At 48.3% G+C, this 20,574-nt stretch overlaps 1 protein-coding gene across 4 annotated transcripts in view; it reads right to left on the reverse strand.

Moving 5' to 3' along the window:
* PDZD2 (PDZ domain containing 2) overlaps window positions 1–20,278 on the reverse strand; it is a 411,535-nt gene extending 391,257 nt beyond the window's left edge. For 3 of the 4 annotated variants that reach the window (XM_069555958.1, XM_069555955.1, XM_069555961.1), the window contains exon 1: window positions 19,947–20,278. The gene's annotated coding sequence lies outside the window, so the exon portion shown is untranslated. The remainder of the gene's footprint in view (window positions 1–19,946) is intronic. The other variant, XM_069555957.1, reaches the window with a different exon arrangement.
* Window positions 20,279–20,574: the final 296 nt, after the last annotated feature.

Raw genomic sequence — 20,574 nt, forward strand, 5'->3', positions numbered from 1 at the left:
GCCAACTTTCGAATCTTGGACACTTGCTTCTGAATATATCACTTTACACCACGTGCTGCCCAGAACAGTGTACGATAGTCTAGATGTGTGGGACCAGAGCAGAGCGTCCACACTGTTTCTGGACCCCTCACATCTGGGATTTACATACAATCACATCAGAATGTTGATGCACACTGACCATCCAGTCAAACGAACTGCCTAAGTCTTTTACAAAAAAATCATTATTACAGCCGATTCCTGACTGTTCTGTAATAAATGTAGTTGGCTTTTCAGACAACAGTGAAGCACCTTCACTTGAGCCCTTGGCTGATCTTGCAAAATGTGGCCTATCCTGTATGTCACTTTAGATTCTGATTCCGGTGTGAAACGAGGTCACTGTGCTTCCCGGATCTGGGTCATGAGCAAATGGGATAAATGTGTCATCTGCACCTTTATTCAAGTCTTCGATAAAAACATTGAACAGCAGCAGGATAAATCCAATGGCAGAACTGTGTCAGACTCTCACTGCTAGAGCCCTCCCTCTGGATGGACATCAATCCATCAACCTATTTGCACGGGCATTTATCCAGTCAGCTACAAATCACCACATCACACAACTGTCCAGTCCATGTTCCTCCATCTTGCTCACAAAGATATCACAAGGGACCCTCCAAACACCTTGTTGAAAAGTCCAGATTTGTTATGAACACTTTTCCCATGATGTACCAATCTAGTAACCTTATCCCCACTGGATAAAAACACAATGCCCTTTTCTTTGCTGTGTCTTGTACACCTAATACCAGATGGAAATCGCTTTATGACATTTTACAGCTTTATAACATTTCCTGTCTCACCATGACATCACTTTTCTCCAATCCTAGGGCTTCAAAAGGCCACAAAGGTGTTAAGACCTTAGTTTCTAAACCTTCCTCCTACTCCCGTAGATCAGGTTACCTGATCTCCCAGCCTGCTGAAATGAAGAATGTTAGCCTGAGAATGAGACTCTAATAGAAAAGCCACCATTTCAAATAGAGGGAGAAGGGCTCTATGCGATGCCCTCCTCTGCCTTGTCTCAGAGCTGCCAGCCAGCAGTTCCCAAAAGCTAGCTTAAATTTATTTCCTTGAATCTGATTTTGAAAATAAAGGCAAATGTGATTATATCTGAGCTTTCTTGGGTATGTCATTTTCACTGCAATCCTAGATTCTAAATCTTACAAGCATCGTATTTAGTTGTTTGTGAGATGAGAAAGATACAGACCAATAATATGTGCTGTGCTGTGCTAAGTCACTTCAGTCATGTCCAATTCTTTGCAACCCTATGGACCATAGCCCACCAGGCTCTTCTGTCCATGGGATTTCCCAGGTAAGAATACTGGAGTGGATCACCACACCTGTGGCTCAGATGGTAAAGAATTTGCCTGCAATGCAGGAGACCCAGGTTCAATCCCTGGGCCAGGAAGATCCCCTGGAGAAGGAAATGGCAACTCACTCCAGTATGCTTGTCTGGAAAATCCCATGGACAGAGGAGCCTGGCGGGCTACAGTCCATGGGGTTCCAAGAGGCGGACACGACTTAGCAACTAACACTCCTCCAAGGGATCTTCCTGATCCAGGGATCGAACCCACGTCTCTTCTGTCTCTTGCATTGGCAGGCGGGTTCTTTACCACTAGTGCCACCTAGGAAGCCCACAGGTCAACATAACCCAGAGTTAAAAAATGCCAGAGTGCTTATGAAGGGTACAGTCCCCAGTTACACCAAGAGTAACACACTATCCCCTTGGCAATGCTCCTTAAAGCTGCCAATACAGTTAAAAAGGATAGTGCTGGGGATATAAGGAGATGAGAGGTATGGCCAAGAGCCTGAGAGAGTTTACAGCCTAGCCTGGGAGGCCTAAAACCAAAGAAAGACACTTTCACCTAAAGACTCACCAGCCAGGGCAGCATGTGCTAGATGCCAAGAGAACGCACCAGGCGGCCTGTGCGCCAGACATTCTGGGAGAGACTGCCAGCTGAGGGGTGGGGAGAAACACTCTTCAGAGGGAAGGGGACTCAGCCTGCGTTTTACGTCATGGACAGAATTTAGGCAAGGGGTTGCGGGGCTTTCTGGATGCGGGGGTGTGAAATAAATGCATAGTCCATGCAGACAAAAGGAATTAAGCAGGATCCAAATCCCCTCTCACTTTTCAAGTATATTCACGGGGCAGTGGTCCCAGGATTGCTGAGGATACCAGGATCAGCATTTACTCAAGTTCCTTCTATAAACTGGCGTAGGATTTGCATATGGCCCATGCACATTCTTCCTAATACTTTAAATCGTCTCTGTGTGCTGTGTACTTGGCTGCTCAGTCGTATCTGACTCTTTGTGACCCCATGGACTGTAGCCCACCAGGCTCCTCAGTCCATGGGGATTCTCCACGCAAGAATACTGGAGTGGGTAGCCATGCCTTCCTCCAGGGGATCCTCCCAACCCAGGGATCGAACCCAGGTCTCCTGCATTGCAGGTGGATTCTTTGCTGTCTGAGTCACCAGGGAAGCCCAAATCATCTCTAGACTGCTTATAATACCTAATACGGTATAAATGGTTATAAGTACAATGTACATACTGGCAAATTCAAGTTTTGTTTTTTGGAGCTTTCTGGAATTTTCCATCAGCTATGGACTGAATCTGCAGATACAGAACCCACAGATACATGGATGGCAATAGCTGACAGTATAAAGAGAAAAGTCCAGTGGGGAAATTAACACAGAAAACACTTAATTTGGCAAGAGTGGGATTTGTGCCTCCAGGCAAAAGTCAGCAAGGTCACACAGGGATGAATGTCCATTACATTCCCTCTAAGAAGATGCTCTGATGAAATTTTTACACATAACACAAACTTCATTAAAATCATCCCTGGAAATTTAAGTCTGGAGACTAATGGACTTTCTAAGAATGAACAACTTATACCCAGCTCCACATCGGAATGACCTGGGGAGGGTTCAGAAAATATCAATGCTGGTGCCCATCCCACCAATTATATCACAATCCTCGGGGGCATCAATATTTAAATGAAAAATACCCATGGTTCTACCTCATTCTCTCAACAGATTGCTTCCTGAGTGCCTGCTGTATGCCAAGCCTTGTTCTCAGCGTTGAAGAGTGAATCACACAGGCTCCCCCCTTCAGAAAACTAGCCTCATAAATTTTTCATTGCAGCGGTGCAGAGCAGGCAGAAAAGCAAATTGAGTCAGTAAAATATATGTTTAAAAACTGACAAGGTGCGAAGGAGAAAATAAAGCTGAGAAGGGGGATATGAAATCTCAGGCTGGGGCAGGGTGGCACGAAGACTTCACTGAAGGCAACATTTGAATCGAGACCTGAAGGAAGCAGCAAGTCAGCAACATGAAAGGAGAACATGTCAGAAAGAGGGAACAGCAGGTGCGGTGGCCCTGAGGCAGAGGTGTGCCAGGGTGGTGTGGGGCTTGAGCAGAGAGGGAATCAGGGAGGAAGGGAAGGGCCTGGTAGGTTAAGTTATGAGTTTGGCTTTTACTCTGAGAAGTTTGAACAGAGCACTAATTTGATCTGATTTGTATTTTGAATCTGGAATCACTTGGCTGTTCTGCTGAGAATACGCCACATGGTGAAATGGAAGAGGTAAAAATTGAGCAGCACCTAAAAGAGCCCACTTGAGAGATGAGGAACCAGGGATGAAGAGAGGCGATGAGGGATGGTCAGATTCTGAGTATACGTTGAAGAACTAACTGGAGACAGAGTATCTGGAAGGGGAAGGGATGGGAATCAGAAACTTACTTTTAGACATTAAAGTCTGAGATGACTACTATTGGAGGTGTCAAGTAGGTAATTCTATATGCAGGTGGCATAAGATGGAGATACCGTAGTGTGGATTCTTGGCTGATGGATGGTATTTAACACCATGAGAATGACTGACACCGCAGATAGTAATCACAGAAAGAGAAGACAAGTGCAAGAAATGAGTGCTAGGCCCTTCAGCAGTGAGAGATCAGGGAGAAGAGCGAAGGCAGTCAAGAAGATGGGGAAGGAATGCTGGCCGGTGAGTGAGGAGGAAGGTCTGTACAGTATGATATGCAGAAAGCCAAGGGAAGGATGCCTTTCAAGGATAAAGCAGGGATGAACCGTATGTATCATCAAATGCTCTGAAGGAGGAAGGGGAAGGCTGAGAATTAGCCCTTAGATTTAGCAATGGAGATGTCACTAGCAACCTTGATAAGAGCACCTTGGGATGCACAGCAAGAAGGTGAATCACTTCTCTAGGAGGTCATGTTCTTGAACACAGCTTAAAACACACTGAATGCCTGCCTTCTCAATAGCACGTAAGAGTTTAGCACATAGTAGGTCTGTATGTGATTTACTGAAGAAATGTCTCAGGACTGTACAAGTACAATGTTCACGAAATCACCTAAAATGGTCAGTGTGTAAAGCGAAATCTCTTTATTTGGAAAAATGTTGTGAAGGAAAGGTAACTCTCAAGCACTTACATCAGAAGATTCATCTTCCCATACATCTTCAATCATAACTAGCATGCCTCAGACTTCCTAGCTCTGCTATTAGGTGATAAATTTCTGAAGGGCAGGGCTGTTTCAGGCTTCAGGGATCTTTACAGATTAGCTGCGGGTATGACCTGAAATATGTATTCCAGATTCTTCTCCCCACTCAGACATGCTGACCTGACACCAGTTTCATTCATTTAAAAAAAATCTTCATGAAGGATCTACAACAGGCCTGAGTCACAGCATCAAACAGGGCGTGGCTTCTGCCTGGAAGAACTTTCCAGTCTAGTTTCTGACCCACTGCTGACATCAACTCAATAAGTGGTTCTGGTTTCACTTTGGACTGCGGTTCATATTCCCAGCCACAGATGATAGGGCATAACATAACATCACCCAGATTTACACAGGCCTAGAAATATATCCAGGAGTAAATATGCCTAAGGGGTTCTTAGCCAGTTCCAAGTCTCCATCAAAAGCAGGGTTCAGGAAGCTCTCCATGTTCCTGAAGCAATGCTGTCTCCATTGTTTCTCCTCCACCCGCAAAGTTAGTTAAATAATTTGATGGGACTGGTAATTCTAGCAACCTGAATTTTATTTATTTGTATCCCCCATGCATTGAATATGAAGTGTTTATATCTTTTCTGTATGTGTATTACTAAATAAATACTAGTTGTATGAAAAAGAGGGGGGAAAGTTGATTTACAGCAGTGAGGATGAAGTACAAACTCTAGGAGAGAACAGAGCGTCTCTGACCATATTACCTCCTTCAAATGTCTGCTGAGCTTTCATAGTTTTCAGTGGTTTTATGGGAAGCTACCTACATTCTCTCTGCACGACCACCGTTAGCAAAGTTTATGTGCTGGGTCAAGAGGAAGATGGGGAGTAGCAGTTGAGAAAGAGGAAAAATAATAAGACCGACTATCCTAGAGGGTAGGTTCCAGCATGGATTTCAACCAATGGAAATCCAGGAACACTTCTTGATCCAGCAAATGAGAGTTGTGGTGGGCGGCGCTATTCCACCTCCAAAGAGCACACACAGTTGTACCTGGGCTCCATCGTGACTACCCATCTGCCTGTTAGCACAGTGAGCAGCTCCTCTTCAGTTTATGGTTAAAATAAAGGAGACTGCTAATGAGTGACAGTTGACATGCACAACCCTCCAGGCAAAGTTCTGGTTACCATAACAAATCCCACTCATGACAGCAGTGGCAAAGCGCATGACGTATCAAATGGCTAGAGTTCTGCTTCCCTGTAGGAAGGCAGCTATACTTGCCAAATACACTCATCAGCCACTATAGTCCTTTCTACAAATAAAAGCCCAACCTACATCTGTGGGTCTTGGCCATTCTCACAATTACTATTTGCCTGAAAGAGTAGCTTTTTGTTTGATGTTTACTTATCGGGATGCTGATGTAATTCTCAAGATGGAACTTACTTTTAAAAGGAGGTCCAAGAGCAGGGAAGGAAATAAATAGCTGCTTTCTCATTTCTCCCAGTCTGCACGATTGGCAGAAGTTCCTCTGAGCCCCACATCCTGGCAAAAATATATCCTTTGGCCTCTTCCATGACTGGCCCAAAACTGGTGACAGAGAAATAGACCAGTGTTTTAGCAAGACCCAATGCAGAGGGTCTTGCTATCAAGCAATCTAAAACCAGGGTCCATGTTCTCATCCTAGGGTTTTATCTACTGGAGAAGACAGGGAGGCAGAAAAAAACAAACTACAGATAGGTATATGAAAGGAAGACCAGGAAGAGGATGATCTCAGGGCTTCCTGTGAAGGCAAACAAATTCCACCTTTGCATTCTCCTACAAATACGATCAGGATGTAACCTGGTCATCTCTGCCTTTCCTCTAAGCATTCAAGGAAGAGGGTTTAAACCATTAATTCTCCAGATGGATCTGAAAACGTCTTGAGCCTAAATTCCTAAGTGGAGAAAAAAAGAAATGAACTTCTTAACTGCTCAAGCTTAAGCCCCAGGGCCAACTTTTCAGGGAAATAGTATATTGAGAATCTAAGTAAGAATATTTCCTCCCTGTCTTTTAACAATCTGTGTCCTGGGTTTCTGAGCAGAAAAATGAATTAGAAAACTCAAGGGTTCTGTAGAGATCCTGGACAGTCCCTGTTTCTCAGAATAATGGGTAAGAATATGGGCTTAGGAGACAGAGAGATTTGGGTTCAAATTCTTGTTCCAGCTCTTAACAGATATGCAACTCCAGGCTGGAAGAAACACAAGCTGGAATCAAGATTGCCAGGAGAAATAGCAATAACCTCAGATATGCAAATGACACCACCCTTATGGCAGAAAGTGAAGAGGAACTAAAAAGCCTCTTGATGAAAGTAAAAGAGGAGAGTGAAAAAGTTGGCTTAAAGCTCAACATTCAGAAAACGAAGATCATGGCATTTGGTCCCATCACTTCATGGGAAATAGATGGGGAAACAGTGGAAACAGTGGCAGACTTTATGTTTTTGGGTTCCAAAATCACTGCAGATGGTGATTGCAGCCATGAAATTAAAAGATGCTTACTCCTTGGAAGAAAAGTTATGACCAACCTAGACAGCATATTCAAAAGCAGGGACATTACTTTGCCGACTAAGGTCCATCTAGTCAAGGCTATGGTTTTTCCAGTGGTCATGTATGGATGTGAGAGTTGGACTGTGAAGAAAGCTGAGCACCGAAGAATTGATGCGTTTGAACTGTGATGTTGGAGAAGACTCTTGAGAGTCCCTTGGACTGCAAGGAGATCCAACCAGTCCATTCTGAAGGAGATCAGCCCTGGGATTTCTTTGGAAGGAATGATGCTAAAGCTGAAACTCCAGTACTTTGGCCACCTCATGCGAAGAGTTGACTCATTGGAAAAGACTGTGATGCTGGGAGGGATTGGGGGCAGGAGGAGAAGGGGACAACAGAGGATGAGACGGCTGGATGGCATCACTGACTCGATGGACGCGAGTCTGAGTGAACTCTGGGAGTTGGTGATGGACAGGGAGGCCTGGCGTGCTGCAATTCATAGGGTCGCAAAGAGTCGGACACAACTGAGCGACTGAACTGAACTGAACTGAAGCCTACTTTTCATCATCTGGAATATAAGGATAACTGGGATCAGTGTCTGGAATATAATAAGTGCTCCATTTGTACAACCAGCTATTTACTGAGGGCCTGCTGTATATCAGGCAATGTTGTCACCACTAGAGACACAGTGAAAAGCACAATGTCCCTGCTTTGATGGAATTTACATCCCAACAGGTGAGATAAGTAATAAGCAAATAGAAAAACTTTCTCTCTAATGAAATAAGAGTAACATGATATAGCACCCGGGGGATAGGGCCATTTTAGATCACATGATTGCAGAGAAGAAGGCCTCTGAAGGTTCAGAGGAAGAAGCTTCCAGAAAGGGGTAAGGCCCTCCTCTGGGATAGAGCCTGGTATGTTCCAAAAAGGACAGTGTGCCTGGGCACAGACAGTGAGAGCACTGGGTGGGAAGACAGGAAGTCACCTGAGAGGCAGGTGGGAGAAAAGGATCTGAATTATATTCAAACGGCAATGAGAAACCCCCTGGCTGAAGCTGCAGAGTGACTTGACTGGATTTGTGTGTCAAGAGGCCCTTCTGGCTGCTCTGAGGAGAAAGGACTGGGGGTCAAGAGTCCTCTTCCGGGGAGGCCCAGGTAGAGGATCATGGCAGCAGAGCTCCAGGGACAAGTTGGAGCCTGCCGTGGAAGGTGGGAGCAGGAGGTGGATTCTGGAGGAAGGCCCAGCAGGACTCACACACTGACCTGTTGAGCGTGAGGCAGAGAGAAGAAAAAGGAGTGGCTTCTAGTTGAGGGAATGAGCCAGCAAGGGGACGGTGGTGCTGTTTACTGAGAGGTGGGGAGAAGGGAAGAACTAGCCTGAAGGGAAAATCTCAAGGCTTCCATTTCAGTCCTGTTAGGTCTGAAGCACCCATTCTCTACCCATGTGGGGATGTCAAGCTGGCAGTGAGCATGTGGGTCTGGAAGTCAGTGAGCTAGAGACATACATTTGGGAGGCAACATCACACAGATGGTAGATAAGATCTCCCCAGAAGGGAAAATAACTAGAGAAAAGGACCCAAGGTCAAGTCCTGAGGCAACAGCATAAAAAATGATTATTTGTTGATGTTGGTATAATTCTCATTATGCTGGGAAGTAGAGTGTTGATGAGTTACTATTATCAGCATCTTTTTACCCATCCACCCATCCTGCCATCCGTTCATACCATAAACAATCAGAGGAGCACATTTACTGAGAGACAGAGATGATAGATGGTCCCCCAACTTATGATGGTTCAACTCACAATTTTTCAACTTTCAGTTCAGTTCAGTCACTCAGTTCAGTTCAGTTCAGTGGCTCAGTCATGTCCGACTCTTTGCAACCCCATGAACCGCAGCACACCAGACCTCCCTGTCCATCACCAACTCCCTGAATTTATTCAAACTCATGTCCATTGAGTCAGTGATGCCATCGAACCATCTCATCCTCTGTCGTCCTGTTCTCCACCTACCTTCAATCTTTCCCAGCATCAGGGTCTTTTCAAATGAGTCAGCTCTTCGCATCAGGTGGCCAAAATATTGGAGTTTCAGCTTCAACATCAGTCCTTCCAATGAACACCCAGGACTGATATCCTTTAGAATGGACTGGTTGGATCTCCTGGCAGCCCAAGAGACTCTTAAGAGTCTTTTCCAACACCACCGTTCAAAAGCATCAATTCTTCTGTGCTCAGCTTTCTTTATAGTCCAACTCTCACATCCATACATGACTACTGGAAAAACCATAGCCTTGACTAGATGGACCTTTGTTGACAAAGTAATGTCTTTGCTTTTTAATATGCTGTCTAGGTTGATCATAACTTTCCTTCCAAGGAGTAAGCGTCTTTTAATTTCATGGCTGCAATCACCATCTGCAGTGATTTTGGAGCCCCCCCAAATAAAGTCTGCCACTGTTTCCACTGTTTCCCCATCTATTTGCCATGAAATGATGGGACCGGATGCCATGATCTCAGATCTTAGTTTTCAACTTTATGGTGGTACAAAAGTGATACCCAGTCAGTGGAAACCACACTTCGAATTTTAATCTTTTCCTGGGCTAGCAATAAGCTGCTATGACACTCGCTGGAGATGCTGGGCGGTGGCAGTGAGCTGCAGCTCCCAGTCAGCCACGCCATCACCAAGGTAAACAACCGATGTACTTACAACCGTTCTGCACCCTTGTAACCATTCTACTTTCAGTGCAGTATTCAGTAAATTACATGAGGTGTTCAACACTTCAGATAAAATAGGTTTTGCGTTAGATGATTTTGCCCAGCTTTAGGCTAATGCAAGTCTTCTGAGCACATTTAAGGTATGCTAGGCTAAGCTGTGATGTTTGGTAAGTTGGGTGCATTGAATACATTTTTGACTTATGATATTTACAATTTACAATATTACTATGATGAGTTTATTACAGTGTGTAACCATATTGTATTACAGGGGCTTCCCTTGTAGCTCAGTGAGTAAAGAATCCACCGGCAATGCAGGAGACCCGGGTTCAATTCCTGGGTCGGGAAGATCCCTGGAGAAGGAAATGGCATGCCACTCCAGTATTCTTGCCTGGGAAATCCCACGGACAGAGGAGCCTGGTGGGCTACAGTCCATAGGGTCGCAAGAGTCAGACATGACTGAACCACCACTACCACACTGTAAGTCAAGGAAGATCTGCAGTTCAAGAACACAAGCTCTAGAGCCAGACTGCTCTACTCAAATCCTGGTTCCACAAACTCCTATAACCTTGGAGAATGTGGCTCACCACAATACACCATCTGCAAAAGCGCACATAGTGGGTTAAATGGTGACTTTGAAAAAAACATGTTCATGTCCTGGTACCTGGGAATATGACCTTATTTGCAGATATAATTAAATTAAGGATCTTGAGATGAGATCATCCTGAATTATCTGGGTAGCCCGAAACCCAGTGACAAGGGTCCTTACAGGAGACATGTGAGACAAAGACATGCAGACATAAGAGAAGACACGAGCACACAGAGCAGAAGGTGATGTGGACAGAGATGGAGACGGGAGTGGGCCAGCCACAGGGGTGCTGGCAGCTCCCAGAAGCCGGAAGAGACCAGGAAGGCTCCGCCCCGAGAGCCTCCAGGGGGAGCATGGCCCTGCTGACACCTGACTCCAGACTTCTGACCCCCAGAAGTATGAGAGAATCAACTTCTGTTGTTCTAAGCCACCAAGTTTGTGGTCATTTCTCACAGCAGCCTTAGGAAACAAACATGGGGATGATAACAGCCTGAACCTCATCGGATGGTTATGAGAACGAAATGAATTAATACGTTTAAAAGTGTCTAGAACTGTGCCTGCCAACTAGGGAATGTTCAAACAACGTTCATTTAGCCCCATGTATAGAATATCATGTCGGATCCTGAGGGCTTCCCTGCTGACTCAGTAAAGAATCCACCTGCAGTGCAGGAGACCTGGGTTCCATCCCTGGGTTGGGAAGGTCCCCTGGAGGAGGGCATGGCAACCCACTCTGGTATTCTTGCCTGGAGAAATCCATAGACAGAGGAGCCTGGAGGGCCACAGTCTATGGGGTCGCAAAGAATCAGACATGACTGAGCGACTAACACACACACGCTGAGGAGTGTGGATTGAGAAGAGTATGACGAAAAGGGCCGATCATCTTCCGAGACCCTCAAGAGATAGACTGTGTCCAGGATGCTGAGCAGGTGAGGGGCCAGAAGGTGAGAAGGGTGCTCAGGTACCGTGGGTGACTCCCGGGTGCCAGTGCCTTAACACTGCTCCCCAGCCATCACCATAATGAAATCAGTAAGCCTCACATCTGCTCAGGTTTTGAAAGATGAGTAGCAGATCCAGAGAGGAGTTAATGCAATCCTTTCCCGCACCTTCCACTCCCAGAGCCATCTCACTGTCTGCTCTCTCATGAGAATCCGTGCTGATGGGGACACTTGGAGCGTGTTTTCTGGGGACAGCTGTCTCTTCTGTCAGCCTAATGATACTGGGAATAACGGTGACCAGGGCGGGGCTGGAGTGGAGAGTGGGCAGCAGACAAGTTGAGGAAAGCAATGCCAAAATTACATGCTGAGTGATTTTGTGATAATCTTTGCACAGTGTGTGAGCCTTAGAAGTTAATTTTCTTTACCAAGAGACCCATATAGCACACCCTAGTTTTACCCCAATCTCTACAAAATACACTGTGTCAAAAAGAGGGGTTGGGGAATCCAAGTGAAACACAGCTGAAATCAGACCTATGTGTCCATTGGCCAACATGTCAAAACATAAAGAGTTTGTTGACATCTGGCTTTGTTAAAATTGGCTCCATCATCATCTTCATGGGTGTAAAAAAAGAAATGCTCAAACACCAGAAGAGATTTTATAATTATATGTGATCACTTGCATTGCAAATATAAGTAGAGTCAGGAACCACTTAATATTCTTGAGAGGTAAGAGCATTACAGGGTGTTCAAACTTGTTTATACCAACCCCAGACAGCATGGCTAACAGAGAAAGGGTCTTGTGAAATACCGTAATTCCAACAACATCCCAAGATTCATAAACAGGACAAGCAAATTCGCATTAGAAGGCATCTACAGGCCACTGGAGGGCTTCTCTGATAGCTCAGTTGGTAAAGAATCTGCCTGCAATGCAGGAGACCCCTGTTCTATTCCTGGGTTGGGAAGGTTCGCTGGAGAAGTGATATGCTACCCACTCCAGTATTCTTGGGTTTCTTTTGTGGCTCAGCTGATGAAGAATCTGCCTGCAATGAGGGAGACTTGGGTTCGATCCCTGGGTTGGGAAGATCCCCTGGGGAAGGAAAAGGCTACCCACCCACTCCAGTATTCTAGCCTGGAGAATTCCATGGACTGTATAGTCCATGGGGTTGCAAAGAGTCGGACACGACTGAGCGACTTTCACGTTCACAGAGCACTGGGGGTTTCCCAGGTGGCGCTAGTGGTAAAGAACTCGCCTGCCAGTGCAGGAGAGGTAAAGAGACACAGGTTTGATCTCTGGGTTGGGCAGATCTCCTGGAGGAGGGCATGGCAACCCACTCCAGTATTCTTGCCTGGAGAATCCCAAGCATAGAGGAGCCTGGCAGGCTCCATAGGGTTGCCTATGGAGTCATGACTGAGTGACTTAGTATGCATCCATGCACACATGCAGAGCACTAGCCTTTGCTGAAAGGGACAAAAGAGCCGGTGTTTATTCCATCTTCCTCCCTAGGTATCCCAGCAGCTCATCAGGGGTGACAGCAGCCAGACAGGGTCCCCAGGGAGCCAGCCTCCCAGGCACTGTCTCTCTTCCCAGTACCTTCCTCTAGATGCCCAGAGGCCTCCCCTGTCAGGCAGCCTAGTGCCCCCACCCTCTACTGAGAACATCCTGATCCAAAATTACCCTCTCTCCCAGCCTTCTCCCAGCAGAGCTTGTATTCCTGCAGTGGGCAGGTCTCAGCCTGGGATAGGGCTTTGGATTTCACGGCTCTTAGGTATGGGAGGAATCTTCTCTGCACTGCATCTGTGCATCTTGATGTTTAGCAAAGCAGGATGATGAACCCTTGGAAGCCAGAGCGTATGTGTTTTAACTCAAACGATTGAGTTAAGGTGGCAGTGTTAGCTAAGGTCGAGTGCCGGCAAGGCCAACTGCTAGCGGTATCAGATGCTGATAAAAAGGGAGACCATGAGTAGCTCATCCAAATCTGCTTCCGCTCCTGCCAAAGTCCTCCAGGGCCCCAGTCTGGAGCTTCATTCTATTAAGGGCCACACACACACCACGAAAGCCCCTCTTCAGGAGGCTGCTCAAACGCCACGGGTCCATTCTGCAATGTGTTAAATTTACTTCCACCTGATGGCAAGGGATTAGATTAGGTTCCTTCAGGGATTTGCAAATCCTTCAGGGTATGTGTTTTTTTTTAAATCCTCATGTGGATAGCTAAGCATTTCAGGCTGCTTAAGGCAACAAAACTTTCCCTCTCTCTCTGCTATTATTTCATCTAAAGCCGCGACGTGGATGTGGGCAAAATGAGTCCTCTTTTTTTCCCAAACCCTGCTTCTCCCAAACGCCTTTGCATGTTAGAGTATTCGATGAGCCACAGAAACACTTTAAAACCTACAAGCAAATAATCTAAGAATAACTCAATCAGCCAGATGTTCCATGCTTGCTGGTTTCATCAGACTGCTTCATAAAGAGAGTTAATTCTGAAGTTTCTGATTCTCTGCGAGTTAACAGACCAGTCACCATTCACTCAGTGTATTTGGGTAGGTAGTACACGCACCCCAGAGCCAGTGGTTCTCAAAATGGGGACTGTTTCCCAGCCCCAGTGAGAATGCGGGGTGGTGAAGACATTATTGGCATTGGAGTGAGGGCCCAGCCAGGGGCAGGCCTCTTCCCGGAGCTGGAAAGACTTAAAAGACAAATGTGTCTTCTTGCACACTTAGTGCCTCAACAAGCCAGCTCTCGACTCGGCTGCCTTATCAGACCACAAAGGGCCTCTTCAACTATTGAGTTCTCAAACCGTAAATGCTCCCAGTGTTTTCCTGAACACATTTGTAAATAGAATGCTGAGCTCTTTAAATCAGGGGCCATTCAAGTCTAAATCAGATGCCCTACCTGGTTCAAATCCTGTCTCTGCCCAGAGCTGCAAAACCCCGGGGGGAAATGTATTCTTTCCCAAGACCAGCCTTCTTTTCCATTTCTAGAAGATGGCTATTATAAAGATCAAGGATGGAGAAGTTTTAAATGCCATATAAGGATCTATCATTTTATGTGGAACCTATGCATAAGTCTAATTGACAACATAATCTAGACACAAGACTATCCAGTTGGAAAAATATATCAAGGATAATCTGAGTACATATTTTTATACTTCTCTTTCCTTAAAAAGCATTCTGCACATTTTCTCCAAATATCATTTAATTTGGCACACATCTATTCAGTAATTCCTAAATCAAGTTAAGCGCTCCTTAGCCTCCCCTCCTTCTGAAGGAGTGAGAATATTTATCTAATCTTTCTAAGTATAACGACAGAGCCATTAATAAAACCAAGGGGGTACAGAGACTGTGACTTCCTCCTCACTCACCTGCATCTTGCCATTGAAAGATGACAGTTCCCAGACTGAGCAACTTGGACTGTGATTCTAGCCCTGTGTAGTCTGCTAGTGGCTAAGTCGTGTATAAATCTTTGCGACCCTACGGACTGCAGCCCACCAGGCTCCTGTCCCTGGAATTCTCCAGGCAAGAATACTGGAGTGGGTTGCCATTCCCTTCTCCAGGAGATCTTCCCCACCCATGCATCAAACCCTGGTCTACTGCATTGCAGGCAGATTCTTTAACGTCTGAGCCACCAGGGAAGCCCCCATGTGATTCTAGCTCTGGTTGTACTGAAACGAGGCGAGTTCTCTGCTTTTCTGGGCCTCAGCTTCCTGGAATGCAGGAATTAGCAAATCTGAAAGTACTGCCCCTTCCAGAAACCACTGAGGAGAGGAGAGACCCTCCAGGAATTCCCTGCTTTGGGCCCTGCCAACTTCACCATCACATCAGAAAGGGCGTGATAACATCTTTCACCCAGAAAGAAAGAAAGCTCCTGCTGGGTCTGCTAAACAGTCCGGTCTCTGCATTCAACTGGGCTGTCATTGACTCTGGCGAGAGGCTTATCCATTTCTCAACACATCTTCATCAGGACCCAAGACATCCCAGGCGTTATCACTGACACGTGCATATCTCAGTATCTCTTTTTACTCCTCCTAAGAATAACCCTGAAAAATAGCTCTTCTACCAACTTTGCACATGAAGAAACGGCGGCTCCAAAATTTCAAAACATCTGGCCAGTTAGAGGTTCCAGCCAGTTCTCTGACCCCAATTCCACAATCCCACCTTTCCCTCTGGGCTGCCTTTGCCAGTGCCAGGAGCCAGGTTCATCCCCTGGCCAAAGTGGCCTGTCCCCCAAGCTCCCAGCCTGACACAGTGCCCTCCTGGCTCTCCACAGGCATCCCTGCTCTTTTACCAAGGCTGACACTCCCCTTCGCTGCGGTGCAGGCGCCTCCAGAACCTCACCCCACCTCTGCTCCCCTCCTACCTTCCAGGGAAGGCAAAGATGCCAGCTCTTTTCTTTCTCTGCACCTGCTCCTGACGCTTCTGGCCTCTTCCTTCCCAAAGACTCCATTTCTTGACTCCATTCTCTCCCACTTCTCTTTTGTTTACTAAACATGCCTGGGGACTCTCCTGAATAAAGCTTCCCTTAAACCTCAAACCTTAGCACCTCCTCCAACTAGTCTCCTGTTATTTTCAACTGGCATGCTTCCGGATTCAGCGTCTACGCTCCCCACTTCCACTGTCCTGGCAAACACTCCCTCCTTCGTCCCTTGCAAGCTGGCTACCATGGGCACCCCTCACATATTCTGTTCTCAGTCTCTGTCGATGGCTGATTCCCATCACCCTCCTGAGACGCTGGCCTTCTCACACATTCCTGCCTGCACCTGTCCGCCCACTCTCCTCAGGAGACTGCCTGCCGAGCATCCTACTTGGTAGTTTGGACACATTTCTGAGGGCAGAGGAAAGAGGTTAAAAACTGTCAAGTCTCCAAGTCTGTCCTGTTAATGGGATTCAGCCTCTCCTTGGGCTTGCTCCTGACCTTTTGTGGGGTTGTCTTCTTTAGGATGTTTCTCCTTGTGGAAGATGCAGAACAAGGAACCTGGGGCCACCTTCCAACAGGAACACCTCCCTTCCTCCCACCATAGTCTGAGTCACTTGGGCCCACATGATCTAGGCCAGTGAGTATACACAGTCTGTGTTACCTTGTGCAGCCCACTAGTTCTGGAACTTTCAAGTCAGGCTTGGGACAACACCCTACAGTATAATCAGCTGGCGCAATGGAGTTGGGGGGTGGGGGCAGTATCTGGAGTGTAGACTGTCTTTCTCCTTGTCCAACCTGAGCAAGTTGGGTGGGTGACTGACTGGTCGAGGCCTTTTCTGGGCATGAATAAGATAAGGTTCTAAAGAAACAGGTCCAGGACTTCCCTGATGGTCTGGTGGTTAGGACTGCATGCTTCCAAAGCAGGGGGCACAGTTTCGATCCCTGGTTGGGGAACTAAGACCCCACATGCCATGCAGTGTGGCCAAAAGGAAACAAAGAAACAGGCCCAGGCAGCATGATGAATACGCAAAGGGGGCTCTGTAGAGCGATGGACCAAAGGCAGGACTGCTTTACGTCTCCTGGGATAGGGGGAGGCAGAGAATTCGCACTTGGAGCTGGATCTTGAAAAATAAAAACTGTTCATCAGGAGGACCAGGGGAGAAAGGATATTCCAGGACCTCAGTTTCCTGCTACCACCCAGAAGGACAGGAGCACACAGGCTGAGAGGAGGACAGGTCAGGAGCACTAAAGCATGTGGGGGGGGGGACATGGCAGGAGAGAAGTCTGAAGATGGGCAGAGGACTGGGACTTCGTCCCACGGGTCCTGGGAGCCATGGATGGGTTTTACAAGTAGAGGTCATGAGTAGACCTTTGAGACTGATTAAATGTGGGAGAAGTCAAGAAGGAAAAGTCTGAAAGGATTTCTCCAGGTTTCTGGTTTGCTGACTGTTAAACCTCTAAACCCCTCCACTTCAGCCAACTGTGTATTCTGCCTCTCACCTGCAGGTGACATTTGTTTCTTTTTCACTCCCAGGCTAAGTGGTGCCCATACTTCAAGCCCATCTCTGATGAGCCTTTCCTTTCTTCCAAGCCCACTGCCACCCACCAGCTCAGACCTCCAATACATTCTGCCCCCCATCTTATTACCAGAAGCTCACCCAGCTCCTCATCTCTTGCTTCTCCCCAGTCCCAATTCTTCCTGCAAGAGAGCAGACTAATCATCCTAGAGCACATAGTTCCTCCATTAGATCCCCTCAGTGAAAAATGGTTTATTTCTCCACCATCCTCCCAAAATGTTCCATCAGGATCATTCTTCAGGCATTTTGTTCATTAGATCATCCCTTCATCCCTTTACCCAATAAACATAGGTTGTCTATACATGACACATGGATACCGGTTTGCACAGAGCTCTCAGTGTACATCTCACATCTCCTGACAGATTGAAGCTCTGACAGCAAGGAGGGTACCTCTGTCGCCTAAGCACATCCCCAGGAACCTCTAAGCCCCTGTGCACAGCAAACCACAGGTACTCCAAAAATGGCTGAACTGAATGGAGAAATTATTATGTTTCCTTAAATAGTAAACTGACTTAAGCGCATGCAAAATCAATTTCAATGATAGAGATTTAAAGCAGAATTCAGTATTTTTCCAGGATCATATTAACTATGTTAGTTAATTCAGTTGCTTCATAACTATGTATATTAGTGTCAGATGCTTCAGTCATGTCCACCTCTTTGTGACCCCATGGACCACAGCCCACCAGGCTCCTCTGTCCATGTGGATTCTCCAGCCAAGAATACTAGAGTGGGTTGGCATGCCCTCCTCCAGGGGATCTTCTTGACCCGGGATGGAAGCCACACTCCTGTGTCTCCTGCCCTGCAGGCGGATTTTTTTTACCTCTGAGCCAGGGCAGCCCTAACTATGTTAAAGTACATTTATGCACTTTACATGGGGCTTCCCTGGTGGCTCAGAAGGTAAAGCATCTGCCCACAATGCAGGAGACCTGGGTTCGATCCCTGGTTCGGGAAGATCCCCTGGAGAAGGAAATGGCAACCCACTCCAGTATTCTTGCCTGGAAAATCCCATGTACGGAGGAACCTGGTAGGCTATAATCCATGGGGTTGCAGAGTCCAACACGACTGAGGGACTTCACTTTCATTTTATGTACTTTTCATGATTCAGATTCTTCCTTTCTCAGCACCTGCCACTCCCTTACTCCTACATCTAGCTCTGCACTCCGCCCCCGCCCCCCACTGTGGTTATTAGTGCGGCGGCAGGTTTGGGGCCCATTCTAGTGGAAGAAGGAATTGAGGAAGCTAAAACTACCACTTCCAGGCAATAGTATCTTCTGGGACACTCTATTCTGCCCCCACAAGCAGACGTCTTACACCACATCTGCCACCCTGTTCCTACTCGACCCCCACTCAGAAGTCACAGACCAGAAAAGCTAACCCTAGTGTGGGTAGAAAACCAGGTGCCTAGAGCCCAAGTTCAGAGCAGACTGAGTTGGGGAGGCCTCACTGGCATGGAAGGTGCTGACCCAGAGTATGAGTTTCTGCAACCACCTCCATCATGACTTGTCAAGGAAAACACATCCATCCAATGCACTTGGCCTCTGTGAGAGGCTCAGTTGACTCTTTGCGACCCCATGGACTGTAGCCTGCCTGGCTCCTCTGTCCATGGAATTCTCCAGGCAAGAATACTGGAGTGGGATGCCATTCCCTTCTCCAGGGGATCTTCCAGACCCAGGGATCAAACCCAGGTCTCCTGCATTGCAGGCAGATTTTTTTTTTTTTTTTTTTTTAACCATCTGAGCCACCAGGGAATCCCATGGTGGCTCAGATGGTAATAGGCAAGAGGCTGCACAAGCTACAAGAGGCTACTCCTTTCCCCAGTACTCCTCCACCTCCAGTCCCAGGGCACGTCTGCAGCTGTGGAATGCCCTCGTGCCTGCCATTCCAGCCTGGACCAGACCTTGTCCTCTTCACACTCCAGTGTCCCCTTATCAAGGTCTTGGCACAGATCAGGGCTGCTGAGGACAAGCTTCTGTAAACTCTAGCCAGGGACATCAGACCCTCCCGCACCCAATTCAGCACTGCAGGAAGACAACCAGCCCAAAGATCTAAAACCTCAGCGCACATCAGAGAGCGAGGGAGAGAGAAAAGAGGAAGAAGGCCAGGTTTGTGGAGGACCTAGACTTCAAGGGGGGAGAGAGGGCCCAGCAGGATTTTCCAAACCGCAGTTCCCCATCTCTCTGGCAGATGCCAGTACCTCCCAAAGATGGCCTTGCTCTTCGCGCGCCCTGCCCTGGCGCCGCGTGTCTCTTCTCCAGGCAGGAAGGGGGCAAGAGATGAGTAGGCACGGGAGGCGCTCAGGTGCTGCCTTGATCCCCAAGGCAGCACCTGAGGCCAGAGCACCTGAGTACCTCCGCCAGAGAGGAGGGGACCTGGCGATGGCCGGGGGATGGGAATCTTGGGCGCGCGCTGGGGCAGGGGCTTCAGGCCCTGTCCTGAATGTGGCCGGCAGTGCGTCTCGGGTTGTCCCCGCTGTCCCCAGACCGTTCCGTCGGGCCCTCTTCTCGCAGCCGCGTCCTCCCTGCCCCTGGCCGGATGAACCCGGAGTTTGCACCGCCCAGTGTGGGACCGGGGTTCCGCGCCCCTACTCACCGCCTCCCCCGGGCTGGGATTCCGGCACCTGGAATTGTCACTAAACTTTCCTGGGCGCACGAGGTTTCGGGGGTGCCAAGCCTCACCCCCCCCCCCGTCCCCACCCACCCGAAGCCTCACGTCCCGGCTGCAGTGGGACGGTCGCCTCACCTGCACGCGGCTCGGCGGAGGCTGCTCCTCGCGTGTCCGGACCCAGGCGCCGCCCGATGGGTCCCCACGCCGCTGCCGCCGCCGCTGCCACCGCCGCTGCCACCGCCGCGCCTGCCGAGAGCCGCCGCACCGCGGCTCGCCCGCGACCACGGGAGGCGCAATCCCGGGCGTCCCCGGCCCGGCGAGTCCCCGCCGCAGCCACCTCCCGCGCGCCGCTGCCCCGGGCCGCACGCACCGGCGCCGAGAGCCCGCTCCTAGCCCGGCTCTCCCAGCTGCGCGGCGCTGGGGCTCTGCCGAGCCTCCTGGATGTGGGCGGGGATTCCCTCCCTCTGGTAGATGCGAGGGGCGGGAACTCCCTTCCTGGAGTGACAGGGACGGGGGGCGGGGATTCCCCTGCAGGAATGACCAGGTGGGCGGGGATTCCCCAGAGCCCCGCACTCCAGAGGGCAGAGTCCCTGCGGGTGAATTCGGAGCCCCCCTGGGCGCTGGCTTCGGAAATCTCGGTATCCTGGGGAGGAAAGGATGGGGCGAGATGGCAGCTCAGAATTTACAGATGGCGGGGCTTGGGGCGCCATCTAGGTGGAAGAGCGGGAGCTAGGGGACTGGAAGTAGCCTTTGCACAGCACTT

Source organism: Ovis canadensis, chromosome 16 (genome assembly GCF_042477335.2).
Source record: "Ovis canadensis isolate MfBH-ARS-UI-01 breed Bighorn chromosome 16, ARS-UI_OviCan_v2, whole genome shotgun sequence".
Lineage (NCBI taxonomy): Eukaryota > Metazoa > Chordata > Mammalia > Artiodactyla > Bovidae > Ovis > Ovis canadensis.